Source organism: Dipodomys spectabilis, unplaced genomic scaffold (genome assembly GCF_019054845.1).
Source record: "Dipodomys spectabilis isolate Male_0828 unplaced genomic scaffold, ASM1905484v1 ptg000569l, whole genome shotgun sequence".
Taxonomy (NCBI): Eukaryota; Metazoa; Chordata; class Mammalia; order Rodentia; family Heteromyidae; genus Dipodomys; species Dipodomys spectabilis.
In genome coordinates this window covers 2,183,776-2,195,477 of record NW_024871246.1, presented here as the reverse complement: position 1 = coordinate 2,195,477, position 11,702 = coordinate 2,183,776, and positions in this window count along the sequence as shown.

Here is an 11,702-nt window from a genome sequence, read left to right as displayed (position 1 = left end):
ATTGTATGAGCAGCTTGAGAACACTCAAAGAGAAATAAAAAAATGGTGTGAGCAGGCTGAGATCAGTCAAAGAGATAGACAGGAATTGCGGGAGTTGGCGTAGAAGAGACAAAGAGAAAGTCAGGAATGGTGTTAGGAGGCTGAGAACACTCAAAGAGAACAATAGGAATTGAGTGAACATAAGGAAGCTAATCAAAGAGTGATACAGGAATTGAGAGAGCAGCATGAGAATACACAAAGATCACTAAAGGCATCCATGGAATCTATAAACAGAGAGCTGAAAGAAGTCAGGAAGTCCACAAAGGGAACGCTGACTGGAACCCAACAGAAGGAATGGGAGTCCAAGAAAACCATAACCAATCAACTAAGTGATTTGAGAATAAACACTGAACAACAAATTAAGGAAGTAAAGAAGTTCATCCAATATCTAAATCAAAGCTCCAACAAAGAATTGGAAGCCATCAAAGCCAACCAACTAGAAGGAAAAGAAATAAATAACAAAGTAGAAAGTCTTGATAGTAGATCAATTCTCGGGGATTGAAGACAGCCTAGATATTATAGAGAAAGAACGTACAACCATTCAAGAAAAATCCAGGAAATACGATAGATCTATTCAACACATGGAAGACACCATCAGAAAGCCTCATCTGAGGATAATGGGTGTAGAGGAGCACCTAGAATCAGAAGTTTATTGTATAGGAAATTTGTTTAACAGGATCCTAGCAGAGAACTTCCCAAACATGCAAAAAGATAGGCCTATTAAGATACAAGAAGCTTTTAGAAATACAAATAGACATGACCAAAACAGGACATCCCACTCTCACAGTATAATCCTCGCAGGATCAATTCAGACCAAGGAAAACATCCTTAAAGCTGTCAAGGAGAAAATATCAATCACCTATAAAGGGAAACCATTTAGAACCAACTCAGATTTCTCAGCAGAGACAATTCAAGCAGGAAGACCATGGAATGATGTATGCCATGCCATAATGACAAACAAATATCAACCAAGAATACTATACCCAGCTAAACTCTCATTCATAACCCAAGGTCAAAGAAAGTCCTTCCATAGCAATGAAAAATTTAAACAATTTATCTCCACAAAACCAGCCTTACAAAAGATTCTTAAAGATGTCCTACACATAGAAAACCAACAAGACCACAATAAAGGCCAAGAAACTAAACCCAAACTGAGAATCCAAGAAGTATAAGAAGAACTCAGTTGCCTCAGCCCCCAAGAAGGTGGATAAAATGGCAGGAACTCCCTAATACCTCTCAGTCCTATCTCTCAACATTGATGAACTTAACTCTCCAATTAATCTACATAGACTGTCTAGTTCAATTAAAAAGCAAGATCCTTCCATCTGCTGCCTTCAGGATTCACGTCTTGCTCATAAAAACAAAAACATTTTCAATATGAAAGTCTGGAACAAAATCTACCAAGCAAACGGCCCCCATTATCAAGTGGGAGTTGCAATACTAATATCAGATAAAATACAGTTCAAAACTAGTGAGAAGAGATAAAGAAGGTCACTACACACTAATTAAGGGATATCTCCTTCTGGAGTATATTACAATTCTAAATATCTTCTCACCAAACAACGGAGAACCCAAATTTATCCAAGAAACACTACTTTCCCTCAAATCCCAAATAGATCCAAGGACTTTAATTGTTGGGGACGTTAGCACACCACTTTCCCCACTAGATAGATCAACTCGGAAAAAACTCAAAAGAGAAAGTGCGGACCTAAACAACTGCATAGGTAAATTAGATTTAACAGACACATACCGAATATTTCAACCAGCAGCATCAGAATACATGGTTTTCTCAGCAGCACATGGAACATTTTCCAAAATAGACCACATTTTAGTCCACAAAGCAAACTTGTCCAAATTCAGACACATTGAATTTATACCTTGCTTTCTCTCAGAACACAAGGGAATAAAATTAGAACTCAACACTAAAAAACACCAAAGAGGCTCCTGTAACAACTCAAGGACCCGGAACAACACACTGCTGAATCACGATTGGTTCATGGAAGAGATTAGAAAGGAAATTCAAGTGTTCATGTTATTCAACAAAAATGAGCATACAAACTACCAGCTCCTCTGTGAAACAGCAATGGCAGTACTCAAAGGCAAGTTTATAGCTCTCAGTTCTTACATCAACAAATTGGAGAGATCTGAAACCAAAAATTTAATGAGACATCTGGGCCTCCTTGCAAAAGAGCAGTAAAATAAACCCCAATGCAGTAGACGAAAACAAATAATTAAAATTAAATCAGAATTAAATGAATTAGAATAAAAAAAATCACAGAAAAATCAACACAACAAAGAGTTGATTCTTTGAAAAAATCAAAGTGATTGACAGACGCTTAGCAAATCTTATCTGAAAAAGAAGAGAACACACCCATAATATGTATTATAATTTAGGTCCGGTGGTAGGAAAGGAAGTGGAAAACAATACTACATCCAGTAAAGCTGACATTCCTATTACATCACTAAGGAAGTAGTGTTAAGACCTGCAGGATTCATAGGGTTGTTGCATGTGACATTACTATGTAAAACACTATTAACTATCATCTCAGACATCCATAACATTCTGCTTTCATTTTCAAGATCAAGAGCCAAATATCTATGACTTTTTATTAATTGGGTGTGTTTCTTAGGAAGGAAGAAGGAGGATTTGGTAGTTGATGATGGAAAAAATATATGTATTATCTCCTTGTCCAAATTTTTTGCAGCTTTATTTATTTATTTTTCTTCTTTATATTATTTTTTATTGTGAAAATACTGTACAGAGGGGTTACAATTACATGGGCAAAATAATGAGTACATTTCTTAGCAAGCATTATAGCCTCCTCTTTTGATTACCCTTCCCATCCCTTCCCATCCTCCCCCTGTCCCCCCACCCAGTCCTCCCCGCTACCCTCCCCCACCAAAGTTGTAAAGTTCATTTTTCGACATAACGTCTTGTACATCTCATTGTTGCAATGCTTCCACCTGTATCTCTATTTAAACGAAGTTTTGCAGTTTGAAAAAGTGCTACTGATCAACTCACACTTACATCTAATTGATTTGCTGTCTGCACAAGATGCATATAAATGAAGATATTTATTCTGTTGGATAGTCACATATATTAACAAAATCCATTTCTGGAAAATAAAAGATACTAGGTAAGAAATTATAAAGTATTGTCTTTAAAATGGTTTATTTTCTTGGAGAACAAAAGGTAGTATTGAAATGATTAGTCCAGCTTTCTTCGAGATTTTATGCTGTCTCAGTATCAAAATGTTCTCTAATTCCTGTAACATCCAAGCATAAAAGACATGATTTGAAGATCTCAGTAGTTTTAGAAACAAAGGTACATAATACCTTCCTTCCTGCAGAGTCATGTGAGCACAAGTATGATTGATTGTATTATAGTTCTCTTTTTTTTCTCTTTATCTCAAGTGTTGCATATCTTGGTATATTACTCTATGTGTTGCATCAGCTTCTGTAGGTGAGATTTACCTCTACCTGCAATGTAAAAATGGGTTATGTGAGTTATTTCAGCTTACAAAAGTGAACCAGAATTGGAGAAAGATTATTTCTAGGGGAAGATTTTTATCTCATTGTCTGTGTCTAAAAGCTGACTTGTTTTCCCTTAGCCATAAAAATAGCATATTTCAGAGGGAGTCTTCCTTCAATTTATATACTGGAAGAATATAGCATGTCAAATTGAAGCAAAACTCAAATACAGCCTCATACATATAACACAGGCAGAATTAAGCTAATATTAGAATGTGATATTAAGATGTTAGTTTCTTACCATCCTTGTATACCATTATGATAGTTGACTATAGCACACCAGAATTAAACAAATCCTAACCAAGAACTTAACAAATAGATAACATTTTCTGTAGGAAATTATTATAATATTTTATAAATAAGCATTCTCCATGTGATCACTTGTAGGGTTATCTTTCCTATAGATGTGTTTAATCACTCTAGAGCATTGTATCTAATATCCATTATCATTATCCAGACCTTGTGATTGTGATGAGGAAGAATAATATATCTAGATTTCTTCTTCTCTTTCCCTCTTCTCCTATTTCTAGTGTGAATTCTCATCCTTTCTCCAAATTCTATTAATAATGGAAGAATGACTCATTGTGGATATCAAGCAAAAGGCTTCAAATCAAGAATTTCATTCTTTCAGAAACAGATGAAATAAATCAGAGTGGCTCAAGGAAGAATAAAATCAGGATTTTTTCCCCTCTCTGGCTTTCACCTTAGAGTCTGAACATGACTCTAAATATCTAATAAACCATTTCCCTCGACTAATTTTTTAAAAATATATTTTTTAAATAAATGATAATTTAAAAATAAATAGTAATTTGGTGTTTGTTTTTGGGAGGCATGAAATAAGACTGCATTAACAATGTGTGAGTTGAGAGACTAAATTATATCAGAATCTTATATAATGAAAAATAGACGATTTTAAGATAAATAGCTTGTAGATACATTTTTAATGTGATATACCCACAAAGTCATCAATTTTCTTCCTTTCCTCTCCATGCTGATTCAACTTCAATAAGCAGTTTATATAATTCAAATGGCTGCCTTTCTTTCAAAAATAGATTAGACCCAAAAAAGTTAGAAAAAGAGAACCAGTATTGGGTGATGCATTCTTTAAAAATAGCAGTCAAATAAATATTAACCATAATTCCAAAATAATAACAATCAAATGCTCTTGAAAAGAGAAGATTGTATGCAGAATATATAAAATGTGATAGTGCCAGAACTGCTTCAGGCATTTATGATTTCTAGTACATGACAATGTTTTAATCAGGATTAATTGTTTTCAGGGACTAAATTTTTTCTAGTTATATTTCATTGAAGGAATATCTTGTTCAGGTTAATGAAAGGATAACAGGTTATAATAGAAAGAATGCTACACACTCATTGTACATAGCAAAATACCTTCACAGAATATCTGCCTTTCCCACATACCTAATCCTTCAAATGTAGATTTGAATTATATATATGTTTGTAAAATAATAACCTCTCATTACCCAAGGAGAACAAATTTGAATAATTATCATATGGGAGAAGTATACTCAAAGGTAGTTAAAAGTCCCAGGTGTAGTTCAAAAGGGACATGATTAGGTAAGAACCATCAGAAAGATGTAAAGAGCCTACATTAGAAGATAAAGGAAAAAATAACAACCCAGTTTCTGAATTTCTGGGAAGCAGAACAGGAGATAAATGTCTTTTCCACTAGAATCATTTGAAAAATATTTTAGCACTGTGGGTGTCTCTATTTTAATCTAGTGAGACTTCTTTTAGATTTCTGTCCTTTAGAACTGAAAAACAGTAAGCCAAATAACTTGTAGAAATACTTTACAGCAGATTTGGTTTAGTAAATTAATTCAACTACATCCTTTTCCTAATGAAACTACAGGGACACCATATTTCCTAGTTTCTGAGAATAAGTAAAAGTTGCCACCAGCTTAGTATACATGTATGATGTACATACTACTAAGGGCCTTGAATTAATGAAGTCTTGAAATACTAAATAATATCTAAATAAGAAGCTCCCTATCTTTATTTGCACATTTGGGGATCACTAAGTACCAAAATTATGTAGAAGGCTAGGGTAAGAATATGGTAATGAAATCTGTTTGCTAATATTATAAAGATAATTTATGTCATGTTGAGTTAGAGTTTCTAAAGTAATTAAAAACGGTAAAACAGAAACAGAGAAATTAGAGAATCCAGTAAAATTATAGTCATCAGAGGATGGTATAGAATATTATAGGAACACTAGATGGTGAAAAAGAAGATAACAAAAATGAGTCCCCTGGAACAATGCGAAACAAAATCTACACCACAGATTGTCATATAGCTAGAAAATAGTTTCCACTATGCTGTCTTTGATATTTTAGGTTTGTTTACACAGAAACTTTCACCTCTTAGGAAATGACCTTTATTAATACTCAAGGCTTTGCGGCTTATAACCCAGAAACAAATAATGCTTCTAAATTTAAACAAGCATGATACTAAGCGTAACCCAGGCTATAGCTGATAAATAAGAATGATCTTCGGGAATAGTCAAACAATCTTGAAATTTTTCATACCTTTCCTCTTCTCCAACATGAGAAGTTCTAGTCAAGATATGTAAAACATTAATAAAGGATTTTTATATTTTTTATTGTTCACTCCAAAGCAAATGCACTTTCCTCTTTGCAAGCCTGACTTTGGAAGAGTCACACCCTCACGATTATTTTATAGACAAAAGATTACTGCTTTGGCTTAGGTGTTTTCCTGCCTTTGGGTGTTGGTCTCTATTATTTTGGCAACTCCATAGAAAAACAAGATAAATCCATTATGCTTATATTGAATTGTTCAAAGTCAAGATGTCTTCAAACACAGTTTTCTGTTACCTTCTTCATTGCTAATTAAAGTTTAATTATTGCTCTTTAAATGCAACAAAAACATGTTACTTTAATGTATATTCTCATTGAAACTGGTGATTAGAGGAGTATCTGTGATTGCTTTTTTAATTGTTTTCAAGTATTTTCCATATTGCCTTTGTTGTGGTCTTCTAGTCAGGAACAGAGGGTTACCCAAAAAGATCTTCCTAAGATATAAGATGTTAGGCAGAAAAAACTAGATGTATAATTAAAGATTTTCATCTCTTAAGAGACTGCAAAGCTCAGAAGACATTTTGCTATTATTGGCATGGTTAAGATCACTTGAATGTTTTGGATCTTAAACTAAGTGAAATTCATGTAAAATGTTACAGTTGTTCCAAACAATGATTATAGCTTATACTTTTTTGCTCCAATGAGATGAAATCTCTGATAAGGTTGGAGGGTATATCGATTTTAGGGTAGAAGGGTTAATGTTAGAAAGCCAAGTGAAATTGCTAAAACAGCACTGCCTATCACATATCATTTAATTATACTTAGGGTATATAAGTATATAAACATACAAATATGAATTGAGTGACAAATATGTGATTTACAAAATTCAATGACAACTAAATCCAGAAAAATACTTCTCTATATTTATATAAACTAGTATATCTAGTGAGGATTTAAACATTTTAGAATAGATATTTTAACATTTATGTCAAAATATTTATTTTAATTGTTTATTTTTAGTCAGTTGTGGGGCTTGAAATCTGGGCCTGGACACTGTCCCTCAGCTCTTTAGCTCAAGACTAGTGCTCTACCCCTTGAGCCACTGTCAGTTTTTGGTGGTTCATTGGAGATAAGAGAGTCGTCGACTTTCCTGCCTAGGGTGGCTTTGAACCATGATTCTAAGCTTTCAGCCTCCTTAGTAGCTAGGGTTACAAGCATGAGCTACTGGCTCCTAGATACATAATTATCTTTTTACATATTTCTAAAGTATTGAGTGGTAATCCCATTTATTTATATATTGTGTAATGATAAGCTCCATCATATCCATTAATTTCTGCATGTAACGTTTCTTTTTAGTGAGAATATACTAAAACGTATCTTCTGGGTGTGATGAAATATTTATTCTTAACTATAATAACTTTGTTTCTTGTGGTATACAATTAATATATTTACTTTTACTCAAAGAAGTCTGCTAATTTAAGTTAAATAAAACATGATTTGTAAAGTGAAAGTAATTTATGGTTTCATTGATTGTTTTAAGAAAACAATTATGCCTTTTGTTTTCAATTATATTTCTGTGGGAATGTGTGACACTCATTGATTTAACTTTAAAATTAATAACAGTTATATTATATCAAGTTGATTCAAACTTGTATTTGAAAATTGCACACTTAACACAAGTATACTTCCACTTTCCTCTACCACATAATTAAAATAACAGTAAAGCAAAATTGGTGTTAGCCATTTATGTGTATAATCCTAGAACTCAGGAGGCTGAGACCTGAATATTTTAGTTCAATGTCATTCCAAACAGATAAAATGTGAAAACTTATCTCCAATTATCCAGCAAGAAACATAAGTTGAGCATGTGACTCAAGAATAGAGTGTCATCAGCCATGAGCAAAAAATACAAGGGAGACCATTAAACATCTAGTTCAAGCCCTAAAAATGACATATACACACAACAACAACAAAATGTACTATGATTATTAATGATGAAGACAAAATAGTAAAAAAAGATCCTGAGAAATGTGTAAACATATGGAAGACAGAAATCATTTGACATAATTTTGATTCATGAGAGGGAAAAGTCACAGCCTCATTTGTACAATTTCATTGTAGTCATTTGCGTTGAAACCTGGCTACTGGGTAACATGTGAATGAGTAGACTGGATTACCTGACATAGGAGAAATTGCCTGTTACTATGTACCATCCCACTCTGCAAAGTTTAAAATCATGCTTGTTAATTTAAATAAAACTTATTGTTAGAGACTATTTGGTCCACACAGACTGGAGTCCTTATTTTGAGGCTTCAGACCAGTGCTTTTGTTTATAACCACTCCTGTTTTACCCCTCTTCCCTTGTGCAGCTATACCTTACTTAGCTGGCACTAAGCCAAGTCTTTGAACTAAACACTCCTGCTTTAATGCCTCCCTTTCTCCAGCTACAACTCATTTCACATACTATCTCTGTCTTAGCATTAGTTGTTTTCTGACTAATCCCCATCAGAAAACACTTATATTCATGTAAACCCACTATAAATAACCTAGTAAGAAAAGGGAGAAACGGTTTACCATTGGCTGAGGCTCTTATCTGTAGGTTTGCTCCCTAATAAATCTGTGCTACACTATCTCTTTTTTTTCATGGCTTTTGAGTCTGACAAATGATTTGGTTTGATGTAATCCCATTTATCCAGACTTGCTTTGGAAATTTTGACCTATTCCAAGGAGCCCTCATGTTTCCCCTAACTCTTCCTGTAAGATTCCTAAGGCATCTGGACTTACATTGAGCTCTTCAATCCATTTGGAATTGATTCTGGTGCAGGAGGATATAAAATGATCTAATTTCAGTTTTCTGTGTACAGCCAGTTAAACCAATTTTTTGAAGAGGCTGTTTTTCTTCCATCCTGTGTTTCTGGCTTCCTTATTAAAGATTATGTGCCTATAGGAATGGATTCATTTCTGGATCTTGAATTCTGTTGCATTGATGGAATTCTGTGCTTCCATGGGAAAGAATGGTATTACCCCATTCTGAAGAAATGGAAAGACTGGGGGAAAAATGCTATTAAGTGAAATAAACCAGATCCAATTAAATATATACTGCATGGTTTTCCTCATTTCTAATAACTAGATATGCCCATAAATCTACAAGTTAATCCAATAGATAGTAAAAGACAAATAATTAAACGTGGATATGATTAACAGCACTCTAAGCATTCACATGGCAAGAACAAGGGAAGCTATTCTTAGGAGAGGATCGCAATGGCTCAATAGCTATGTGCATATGAACAGATAAATGTTGCTTATTGAAATGAACTCTAAGAATCAATCATATATATGAAATACTTATATCTATATATAATTTTAAAAGATGTCACAAATAACTGACTTCTCTGTAAACTCAAAAGCAAATTTCTAAGTTTAGAAGATAAAATTGAGTTTTCAACACATAAAATAAAATACATAGGGGAAAAGGTGGGAGAGAAAATATAAGATGAAAAGTATAATAGCTAACTATTGAAGAATTCATAAACAATTTTCAAAACTATACAAGAGAGCTTGGGTACAGCTAAGTTGTAGAACGAGACTAATATATACAAAGCCATGATTTCAATCTCCAAACCTAAAGGTCTAATAATAAGTTAATAAATAGTAATAATACAATATTTACTTGAAATAAATGCTTTTATATTAGAGAGGCCTGAATCCTGAAACAGTAAACAAAATACTGTCAATTCTTGTATCCAATGAAATGAAACCAAGAATGAAGAAAAAATATTTTCTTTTTATCCATTCCTTTCATTTTCTGTTTTCTTCTTTTCTTTTTCCTTTGGCACTACTGGTGCTTGAAATTGCTAAGGCTCTAACCACTTTAGATTATTTTTCAGGCCAAGCCTCCCTTGAGCAATGATCTCTTACCTATGGCTTCCACATCGTGAGATAACAGGAAAATTACACTATATCTAGCTTTCTTTGTTTTTGTAGTTTTTTACGAATTTTTTTTGTCAAAACTGTCCATTATATCAGTCTTCTAAATCTCTGCCTCCTAATTAGCAAGGTATATTTTATCTCAAGTTTGGGAACAAACTTGTTTTTAATGTAAACATTCAATATTGACTTCTGTTTTCTAGATATCATTAAATTATATTGAGGTTAGTATGGATCTTTATGATGTTGTAAGAACACACATAATTCCCTTGAAATCTTTTTCCAATTTATTTAAGTATTTCTATTATACATCACAAATACGACATTAATATTTCACAAGTACTTTATGGAGACTTCAGTTACTTTATTTTGTGACATATTAACCACAATATAATTTTATCAAGTATATATGAATATACAATATTTACAGATACATTATTTAGAGAATTAATTCATAATGTTTACTTTTAATATTTTTTGGTAAGTACTTGGTTTCAAATTCAGAGCCTTGCATTTGCCAGGCAGGCACCTTACCACTTGAATCATGCCACATCCAGTAATTTTTGCTTTGATTGTTTTTGGTATAGAATCTTGCATTTGTTTATTCCTTGGCTACCTAGATACTGAACTTCCTAGTTGTATGTCCAGTAATAGGTAGGATGACATCCACACATTGGCACATCCAGATTTTATTGATTGAGATGGAGGTCTCTTGTATGTTTTCCAGTTTGACCTTGAACTGCGACTATCCACGTTTCTATTTTCAGAGTAGCTAGGATTATAGGTATAAATCACCTCATTTGGCTTCTATTATTTATGTTTATGAAAAGTCTGAAAATATGAGAAAATCATCTAGAGGTTACTGCCATACCAGATTCTAGGTTATTCATTTGTTTGTTCTTTCACAAACTGTTATGTGACAAACTGTTTTATATAGCGATATGGCACATCAATAATACAAACATATATTGCTAATGCCATTTCAAACAGCTGTGATGATCTAATTTCTACGTGTGGATTTGTTTCCTGGGAAAACATCCTGAGTATATAGGTCAAAAAATTGATATTGCTAACAAACAAAAATTTGCTTCCATTATGATCAGCAGTTTGCAAAGAGGGGTTCCATGCCTGTAGAGGAGACTGGTCACAGGGAAATTCCCTGCTGTAACTCTAAAATAAATCTTATCTTTTCAAACTAGCAGAATGGTAAAAATTTGTCAAAATTATTATATGGGAAGTTTCTTGTTCTGATAAAGAGTACTGCATTAGAATGAAAGTATTCCCAGTTGCTCTGAAATCAGGCAAAGATGTCATCCATTTTTATTCAAACACATAAGGTTTCAGGGAAGATGGCGGAGGAGAAGCTGGAGTCTAAACAAGCTCTCGAATAGAAAGCAGTTTTAGAGTTCCAGTGAACAGTCCTAAGCCAGAGATCACACCAAGTATGTCCTCACAGGACAGAAAGTCAGGCCAGAGAGGGAAAATCCAGGCAAGGAGACACATCTGAGCTCTTGCCAGCTGCCGCTGTAGCAGCGGCAGCGGTGGCAGCGGCGATCGTAGGCACCATACCTGAACCACAGAGAGTCCAGGATGAAGGAGCCAGAAGCAGCAGGCAAGCGGATTCTACTCAACACCACCAAGAAC